The sequence below is a fragment of the Cibotium barometz genome, chromosome 5 (assembly GCF_041138505.1).
Source record: "Cibotium barometz isolate CiBa-2024 chromosome 5, ASM4113850v1, whole genome shotgun sequence".
Taxonomy (NCBI): domain Eukaryota; kingdom Viridiplantae; phylum Streptophyta; class Polypodiopsida; order Cyatheales; family Cibotiaceae; genus Cibotium; species Cibotium barometz.
Window position 1 is genome coordinate 26,611,174 of NC_141050.1, and position 10,494 is coordinate 26,621,667.

The following is a 10,494-nucleotide window of genomic DNA, read 5'->3' on the forward strand; positions in this document are numbered from 1 at the left end:
CCGACAGTTCTCAAGTCATCCATACTCCAGCAGAATACCAGGGAAAAATCGACCGTTCACTTCCAAGGCGTAAAGTTGAATGTGATTGAAGAAGAAGAAGATGATGAAAGAAATCATACTCCAACTGCGAGATGAGGACATCTCGCGTTTTTTAAGTGGGGTAGAATGTAAGATTCCTCCCCCAACCCCTTTTTGATGTCTAGTATCTTCCCCTGTAATCAACCCTCTTCAGAAATATAAAGACCTTGTTGCTAACTATTTTAGCCTAGAGAGAGAGAAATTATTCTAGAGAGAGAATATTCAGATTTTGAATATTTTTGGATAGAAAAATATCTCTTATAATTCAGATGAGTTCCCCTGAAACAGAAATTCAAAAAAGAATTTTCCAATGTGCAATTGGAATTAATTGGAAATAGGTATAAAGAACCTTAGTCTAAGGGTCTAGATTTTCAGAAATTTTTGGATTATAGTCCAATTAAGGTTCCTATGGGCCAATAGCATCAATCCATGTGTAGGGAGGAGATAAATCCAATTTGTAAAAGAAGATACCCAAAAATGAGTAAATGCTCACATAAGATGAAGAGTTGAAAATGTACAAGGTTTATTAGTAAAAAACTATGAGCAATATTAAAAATATGAGATATTTTGGGTATCCAAAAATGAGTAAATGCTCACATAAGATGAAGAGTTGAAAATGTACAAGGTTTATTAGTAAAAAACTATGAGCAATATTAAAATGATTCCATTATGACACATATGTAAGGAAGGGGAGTTCTTTAAAGGAGGTGCATATTTCACATAAGATGAAGAGTTGAAAATGTACAAGGTTTATTAGTAAAAAAACTATGAGCAATATTAAAATGATTCCATTATGACACATATGTAAGGAAGGGGAGTTCTTTAAAGGAGGTGCATATTTCACATAAGATGAAGAGTTGAAAATGTACAAGGTTTATTAGTAAAAAACTATGAGCAATATTAAAATGATTCCATTATGACACATATGTAAGGAAGGGGAGTTCTTTAAAGGAGGTGCATATTTCACATAAGATGAAGAGTTGAAAATGTACAAGGTTTATTAGTAAAAAACTATGAGCAATATTAAAATGATTCCATTATGACACATATGTAAGGAAGGGGAGTTCTTTAAAGGAAGTGCATATTTCACATGCTTGAATGAGTTTTAAACTCATAAAAATTGAGATATTTCATCTCTCCTCTCTCCTCATTCAAGTCTAGTTCCAAAAAGTTAGCTTAACCGACCTAAACATGGTCAAATATTGACCAAACTGATTTAGAAAATTCTAGAATCAGTTTGTTTGGTTAGGAGCTCAATTTTTCCTATAAATAGAAGCCTCCCCCTTGTTGAAAAATAGATAGTGTTTATGCATCGTTACTCTACTCCACCTAAGCCAAGAACTATGAATTTATTTAATAATTCACTAGTTTTTGGAGCTTCCCTCTTTCTTCAATCCCAATTAGTGGCTTCATCAACATACTTAACCAATTGATTGGTTGGGGGCCTCTACCGTGAACAAAGAATCAAGCAATTTGTAAGGTAATTAGTGAATATTGATCTTTTCTATAATTTCTCAATGTTTCTCTCTTCTCAACCCCTCTCAAGCTTGAGAAGCTTAATTGGTATGGTTTTTTAAATGCTATTGAAGTTAATTGGTGAATAGTAGTGAAGAGTTACATAATTTAATAAATGCTATTGAAGTTAATTTCCTTTTATGTTTAAATTCTAATGGTTTTTATGTAATTTCTCTCTCTCACTCAAGAAATGGTCATACTCATGACCCATTCTCAATCCAAATCAAGCTTTTCATAAAGCTTTTCCTTAACCCAAGATTAAGCTATGCTTGAGGCCAAATTAATGGCTTTTTTCTATGCTTTTAGTTTATGTATATTGATGATTCCATCCATTATGGATTAATGATCCAATTAGAGATCATTTTAATTATTTCCTTAATGATAAGCTTTATCCCTTAGAAAAATTGAGATTTATCAGTCATAGCAGCGGAGCTATGGCAAAATTTTTATAAAAATTATGCATAAAATAATTTTATTCAAAGCATAAAAAGAGGACTTCCTACCATATTCTAGGAATTATCATCCTAGATTAATTGAAAGATATTCATTGTAATCATAGAGAAATTGATTTTTATATTATGCATCATTGATTTTCATGCATAGAGCTATGCAAAAAAGATTATTATTTTAACATAAAAGTGTTACTTTTATCATAATTGGATTTCATGCATAGAGGTATGCATAAAAGATTATTATTTTAACATAAAAGTGTTACTTTTATTAAATTTTAATTTTCATGCATAGAAGTATGCATAAAGGATAATTTTTTTATATTAAAAGTGTTACTTTTATCATTTTTAATTTTCATGCATAGAAGTATGCATAAAGGAAAATTTTTATATCAAAAGTGTTACTTTTATCATTTTTAATTTTCATGCATAGAAGTATGCATAAAGGAAAATTTTTTATATCAAAAGTGTTACTTTTATCATTTTTAATTTTCATGCATAGAAGTATGCATAAAGGAAAATTTTTTATATCAAAAGTGTTAGTATTATCATTTTTAATTTTCATGCATAGAAGTATGCATAAAGGAAAATTTTTTATATCAAAAGTGTTACTTTTATCATATTGGATTTCATGCATAGAGGTATGCATAAAAGTTGATTATTTTATTATAAAAGTGTTACTTATATCACAATTGAAATTAATGCATAGAAGTATGCATAAGAGTTGATTATTTTATTATAAAAGTGTTACTTTTATCATATTTGGATTTCATGCATAGAAGTATGCATAAAAGATATTCTTTTTATACTAAAAGTGTGATTTTCATCATAAAGGGATTTTATGCATAACTTAGATGCATAAGAGAAATTCTTTTATTCTAAAAGTGTAATTCCTACCAAATTGAATTTATGCATAGGAAGATGCATAAAAGATTGATTCAAAAGTGTCATTCTCATCTAAATTGAATTCATGCATAGGAAGATGCATGAAAGATTGAATTTTAATTCAAAAGTGTCATTTTCATTTAAAATGAATTTATGCATAGGAAGATGCATAAAAGATTGATTCTTACTTCGAAAGTATTAATCTCCTTAAATGGAATTTATGCATAAATAAATGTGTAAAGAAATCTCATATCAAATATAAGAATTCTCTTGTATTCTATAAATAGAAATAAGAGGTGATAGGATGTGATAAGAAGTGTATAAGATGTGATAAGAGGTGATAAGATGCTTATGAAATAAGTTAGGAGGTGATAAGATGAATTAAGATGTGTATGGGATGGGGTAAGAAGTGTATGTGATAGGATAAGGGTTGTGATAGGGCGAGAATGGATGTGATGTAAAAGATTAGATGTGAAGGCATATGGGGTTATATGAATGGGAATGTGGAAATGGATGTATGTATGTGGATGTGTGGATGTGGAGATGGGAGTGTGGATGTGTGAATGTGAATGTGGATGTATGCATGAGGATGTATATGCATAGATGTGAATGTGGATGTATAGATGTGAATGGGAATGTGGATGTGGATGTATGTGAATGTGGATGTAGATGTGGATGTATAGATGTGAATGTGGAATGTGGATGTGGATGTATGTATGTATGTGGATGTAGATGTGGATGTATAGATGTGAATGGGAATGTGGATGTGGATGTGGATGTATGTATGTATGTGGATGTAGATGTGGATGTATAGATGTGAATGGGAATGTGGATGTGGATGTGGATGTGGATGTATGTATGTATGTGGATGTAGATGTGGATGTATAGATGTGAATGGGAATGTGGATGTGGATGTATAGATGTGAATGGGAATATGGATGTGGATGTATGCGAATGTGGATGTAGATGTATGAAAATGTGGATGTGGATGTATGTGAATGTGGATGTAGATGTGGATGTATAGATGTGAATATATGATATGTGATGTAAAGGAATCTGAAGTGAAGAGATGGAAAATGATGTGATTAGATGAGTACATATATAAATGGATGTGGATATGGATATGGATGTGGATGTGGATATGGATGTGAATATATGATATGTGATGTGAAGGAATCTGAAGTGAAGAGATGGAAAATGATGTGATTGGATGAGTACATATATAAATGGAATGTGGAATAAGTAATGTGGATTAATGAGGGATAATGTGAAAAAATGAGAGTTAATATAGAAACTGTTTTGTAAATTGTTTGTAAATACTGTTTGTAAATGACTGTTTTATGTCAAGAATGCTAGGGGAGCATTTTGACCGTCTTGTGATTAAGGTCGTGGACCTAACTGATAAAGTTGCAACTGCTGACGGAGAGTCAATGAAGGACGTCTCGCGTAGCAAGGTCGGCCGAGGTCTTGACCAGCCTCGGTGCGATTAAAATGGTGAGCTTCCGGTACGGTGGATGAGGGACCAAGGAAGCGGCCTATGAGTGAAGCGCTAGGTCACCTGCGAAGGATGCTAGAGGGTGCTGACCATACGGTGCTCGGGCTCTGGGTCACCCAGGATACCCACGCGTGCGTCGAGGAAGATATTGGAACAAGGAGTAAGAGTTGTTTTGTGAAACCGGGCATGGATCTGGTTGATTGACCTTGCTGGTCTTCAATGGATGAGTCCATGGCTCTTTATATGGATCTGTTGGTTGATCTTGCTGATCTTCAACGAGAGTCCATCTTGAATTTTTATAAGTGATTATATTGCCGAGTATTATGGGCTAGGAACTATTGAAAAGGCCCCTGTGTGGACAGGTGGTGAGCGTTCTAGTTGCCAATGATGCCATAGATACTCTGATGAAGGAATGATGGGAAATTATGAATCAACCAGATAAATTGAAAGATTGTGATCAGTGGTACTATGGTTTCATTAAAGGATTGTTTTAAAGTTAGCTGATGCTAAGAAAAAGGCAATTTCATATTGGGTGTGTAAGTGGTGTGACTAGTTTTATGTTTGCATGAACTTCCGGTTAGGGGGCCTTGGAACTCTTTTCCTTGGTACCCGGGACAAAACCTAACCAAATTTCAAATTGGATCCCATCACTACAGTGGTTGGGCGGTTGGCTAACCCATGGGATCGGATGGGGTTAGGCTGGACTGATGGATCCGTAAATCGAGATTTAATTTCTATTATTACGATAGATGAAGTAAATCCCGGATAGAAATTGTTCTATGGATAGGAATCAACGGCTGTGCCTCTTGATGGGGAAAAAAGCGTTGATCCCAATGATCCAAGTGCAAGTTTCTTCCTTGATTTGACCAAGTACCGTTAAAGGTGCAGTCAGATCAGTTGATCCGTAATGATCTTGACTACGTTAGAGTAAAGAGTTATCCTGGTGGAATCGCCCATGCTTTCCGGGTAAAGGAAGTTTTTCCGGTTTCTGTTTTGGACAAACCGACGGATTAGTCTCTTGTCCGGATATCCGTGGGCGAGGCCCCGAGTGTGAGACCCCTACCCACGCATGATGTGCTACTTCCGCTGCTAGTACTCCGAATCCGTCGCATGGTGGGGACAGGGATCTCACAGTCTTGTAGTAAAATGCTCATAACTTTTCGCTTGATTGCCCGTTTTTGAAAGTTTTTATATAGGCGCAAAGCTCTTTTCAAGATCAAGTACCTTTGTAATCCTTTTTGGTTTATTCTATATGGATTTAAAACTGCAATTCTCTGTGTATCTCTGTTTTTATAGACTTTTGGCCATTATTTCTTCTTAATAATGATTAATTTCTCTTAATCTCTTATCAAAAAGCAAATCCCATGTATCTTATCCTCTTGTAAGTGATATCTTTTACTTTAAGATGCTCCATCCAAATTTCCTAATTCGAACGTATGAATCTTACCAACATTCCCCGTATGTTTTCGTTCACATAATCCTGAAGTCGGAAGATTTTCTTCCAACAAAGAATTGCCCTCTTGTTTGGAGCTGCAATCTTGCTTCTACTATGTACATGCAGTCCATAATGTGAGCATGCTGTGAGTAAGCTGGCAAGATAAGTATGCTATAACTTAGTGGTGGACTTGTAGTTAGCTAGTGTAGTCTAGTTGTAGAATCACTGGTCAAGATCTATCATGTCAGCATCCTACCAAACACGCCAGTGATGTAAGTGGTGGAAAAGGTCACCCAGGCATATCATGAGTGTCAACTCGTATTTATCTTGACATCTCAACACGTCCTTCTCCTGATCCTGATCCTTCGGTGCCACATCATGCTCCCACCCTAACCTTCCTCCTCTTGACCCTCCTGCTCTCGATCCTCATCCTCCTCTGATGGATCTAGAGATGCCCTTGCCAGGGACTATCAGGTGCAAAAGGAGCAAGAGAGCTGAGTGACAGTAGCCTCTAGCTCATTAATGCTCAACATAGAATACTCTTACATGTCCTCCTCTATTTGAACCTACTCAAACCAAGATTCCACAAGAGTCTCCTGATGGCTATCAAGAGAACTGTCGAGCCATGGTAGATAACTGCTTCAAAGTGGAATTTTAATGTTAGCAATACTGGATCAGAGATCCTAAACATAGCTACAAGGTCATCAAAAGAGGTCAGAAGCATGGTAAACTCTTCAAGCTAAGTGGATCAGCACAAAACTAGCAACAATGCAAGTTGATTGGTCAGCCTCCTTACCTCCATCAAAATTATGACATAAAAGGTATGGTCACTTGAATTGCAATATCATGTGTCTGCTAAAATCAAAAGGCATGGTTTTGGGCATACCATCTCTACAAAAAGTTGATAAAGTATGCAAAGCCTGTTACATTGGCAAGCAGTCTAGAAGCACAAGCATAGCAAGAGGAGTCCTTGACCTCATTCACACAAATGTGTGTGAATTAGCCCACACTCCTTAACTTGGTGGCAATACATACTATGTTTCCTTCATAGATGATTACTCTAGATACACTTGGGTTTTCTTCATGAAATCTAAAGCTGAAGTATTTGGCATTTTCAAAGAGTTTCATGTTATGGTTTAGATCATGATAGGTAAAAGAATCAAGGTTCTCATGTCAGACAATAGAGGAGAATACCTCTCAAAAGACTTTAGCAAATACCTTCTTGAGCATGGCATAAGAAGACAACTGACATGCAGCTATACACCTCAGCAAAATGGACTTGCTGAGAGGAAGAATAGAGTCCTTTGTATGCTAAAGGAGAAGAACCTCTCCAACACCTATTGGGATGAAGCTATCAGCACAACATGCTACCTGATGAACAGATCCCCGCGCACTATAGCACTCCAGGGCATCACCCCATATAAAGTCTTTCATGGACTAGTACATCATCTTAAAATATTTGGCTATTTAGATGTTTCTCATATTCTAGATGTAAATAGTATGAAGACAAGTCAAGAAAGTGTGTGTTTTTTTTGATATAGTAGTGAGCATAAGGCTTACAAACTCTATGATCCAATCAAAAAGGAAACATTGGTGTCAAGGGATGTGATCTTTGATGAGACTGCCAGCTAGACCTTAGCTCATCCATCAAATGCAGACACCCCTTCTTCATCAACTACTCTCAAAGTAGATATAGACTCCATTAAAGAGCTCGAGGAAGAAGATGATGCCCACCAATCAGTCCTCAAGAGGTCTACCAGCAGAGACATAAGGCAACCCCAAAGGCTAACATATCATAGAGGTAACAATTTAGACTTCTGAATAAACAAATTATTCTCTCTTAACATCATTGATGCAGCATGATGAATCCCTCTTCTATGGGGATTCCTGTGATAAGAAATAATGGATAGATGCAATGGACAAAGAAATGACTACATTGCACAAGAATCACACTTGGGATCTATGTGAGCTTCCACCCAAGAAGTAAGTTATCTACATGTTGAGAAAAACAATGTGTGAGGGTGCAACATGAATAGAGCAAGGGGAGGAGCATGCACATTAGAAAGAGGAATAGACTAAGGGTACATTGGCAAAGGTTTATTTGTAAAAGGTGAAGTCAAAGGTCACAAAGGTAGCACATGGAATGTGCAGAGGCACATGTAGTGTGAGAATTTATGAACACGTGGTTCGCAATAGGGTGCACATAAAGCATGGATTGAAGGCCTTCCCAAGGCTATAAATATGGTGAATGAACCTTGATTATTACAATGAGATTATTTTGATTTGTGCTTAATTCCCATCATTATCTTATTTAATCATATTTTTTTATTATCCTAGTTACTATGCTTAATCATGGTAAACATTTTCTTTGATCCACCATGAGCTCACCATGCTTGGATTTGTAACATTGTATCAGAGCTAACCTAGTATTATCAAGCACTAATCACTTATTAACAACTCCCTAATCCAACCTTATCTCCTCTCTATGTTGTGGTCAAAATTTGTAAAGCTCCATTCTACTTGCACTTGTTGCCATTAGCCAAGATATTTTAGCCACACACTACAATCTACTAGGGGCCCCTACGGCAAATTTGCCCTCTTGTGTGAATTTGATGCCGCCCCCATGGACTGGTTTTTTAGCTCATTTCATGGCTATAGACAAAATTACTCTTATTGCTCAAATGGGTAGCTTGCCTATGTATTAAGATATAGGCCTTGGAGTCTTAGTGAACGAGGGTGTAGAAGGTGTGTGGGTGTGAATGGTCCTAAGGGAGCCACCTAACCCTAGGCCACTAGCTTGCCTATGGAAATCACTCTTTTATAATTAAAAAAATGACCAATATGCATCTTTCTATGCATAGAATTTAAATCTAATGAAAATCACCCTTTTATAATAAAAAAATAACCAATATGCATCTTTCTATGCATAGAATTTAAATCAAATGAAAATCACTCTTTTATAATAAAAAAATACCCAATATGCATCTTTCTATGCATAAAATTTAAATCTAATGAAAATCACTCTTTTATATAGAAAAATAACCAATATGCATCTTTCTATGCATAGAATTTAAATCTAATGAAAATCACTCTTTTACAATAAAAAATAACCAATATGCATCTTTCTATGCATAGAATTTAAATCTAATGAAAATCACTCTTTTATAATAAAAAAATAACCAATATACATTTTTCTATGCATAGAATTTAAATTTTAATGGAAATCACTCTTTTATAATAAAAAAATAACCAATATGCATCTTTCTATGCATAGAATTTAAATCTAATGAAAATCACTCTTTTATAATAATAAAACTAACCAATATGTATCTTTCTATGCATAGAATTTAAATCTAATGAAAATTACTCTTTTATAATAATAAAAAATAACCAATATGCATCTTTCTATGCATAGAATTTAAATCTAATGAAAATCACTCTTTTATAATTAAAAAAATAACCAATATGCATCTTTCTATGCATAGAATTTAAAATCTAATGGAAATCACTATTTTATAATTAAAAAAAACCAATATGCATCTTTCTATGCATAGAATTTAAATCTAATGAAAATCACTCTTTTATAATTAAAAAAATAACCAATATGCATCTTTCTATGCATAGAATTTATATTTTAATGGAAATAACACTTTTATAATAAAAATATTTCTTCTATGCATTTTTCTATGCCTAGAATGAAAATAACACTTTTAGAATACACAAATGGTGGGGATTACTCTTTTTGAATAATAAAAGATAAAACTTATTTCACAAAATTTAAGAAAATTTTGCCATAACCTCCGTTGTGTGGCTGACCATTTTTCAATTTTTTCTATCCTCAAGTTACTTAAAAATTATGCCAAATGGTCTAAAGCATTCTAAACTAATCAATTCCACTTTTAAAAGAGAAACAATATGAAAAGTGTGAGATCCCTGTTCCCACCACGCAACGGATTCGGGGTACTAGCAGCGGAAGTAGCACTTCTTGTGCGAGGCAGGGTCCTGCACTCGGGGCCTCGTCCACGGATATCCGGACAAGAGACTAATCCGTCGGTTTTTCCAAAACCGCGAACCGGAAAAACTTCCCTTATCCGGAAAGCACGGGCGATTCCTCCAGGATAACTTTTTACTCTAACGTAGTCAAGACAATTACTGATCAAACTGATCCGACTGTATAACCTATAAAGATACCTTGTCAGATCAAGGAAGAAACTTGCACTTGGATCATTGGGATCAACGCTTTTTTCCCCATCAAGAGGCACAACCGTCCATAGAACAATTACTATCCGGGATTTACAGCTTAATCTATCATAATAACAGAAATTGAGTCTTGATTTACGGATCCATCAGTCCAGCCTAACCCCATCCGATCCCAAGGGTTAGCCAACCGCCTAACCATTGTAGTGATGTGATCCAATTTGGAATTTGGTTAAGTTTTGTCCTGGGTACCAAGAAAAAGAGTTCCAAGGCCCCCTAGCCGGAAGTTCATGCAAACATAAAACTAGTCACACCACTTACACACCCAATATGAAATTGCCTTTTTCTCAGCATCAACTAGCTTTAAAACAATCCTTTAATAAAACCATTATGTCACTGATAACAATCCTCAAAGTCTCTGGTTGAATCCTTATTTCCAT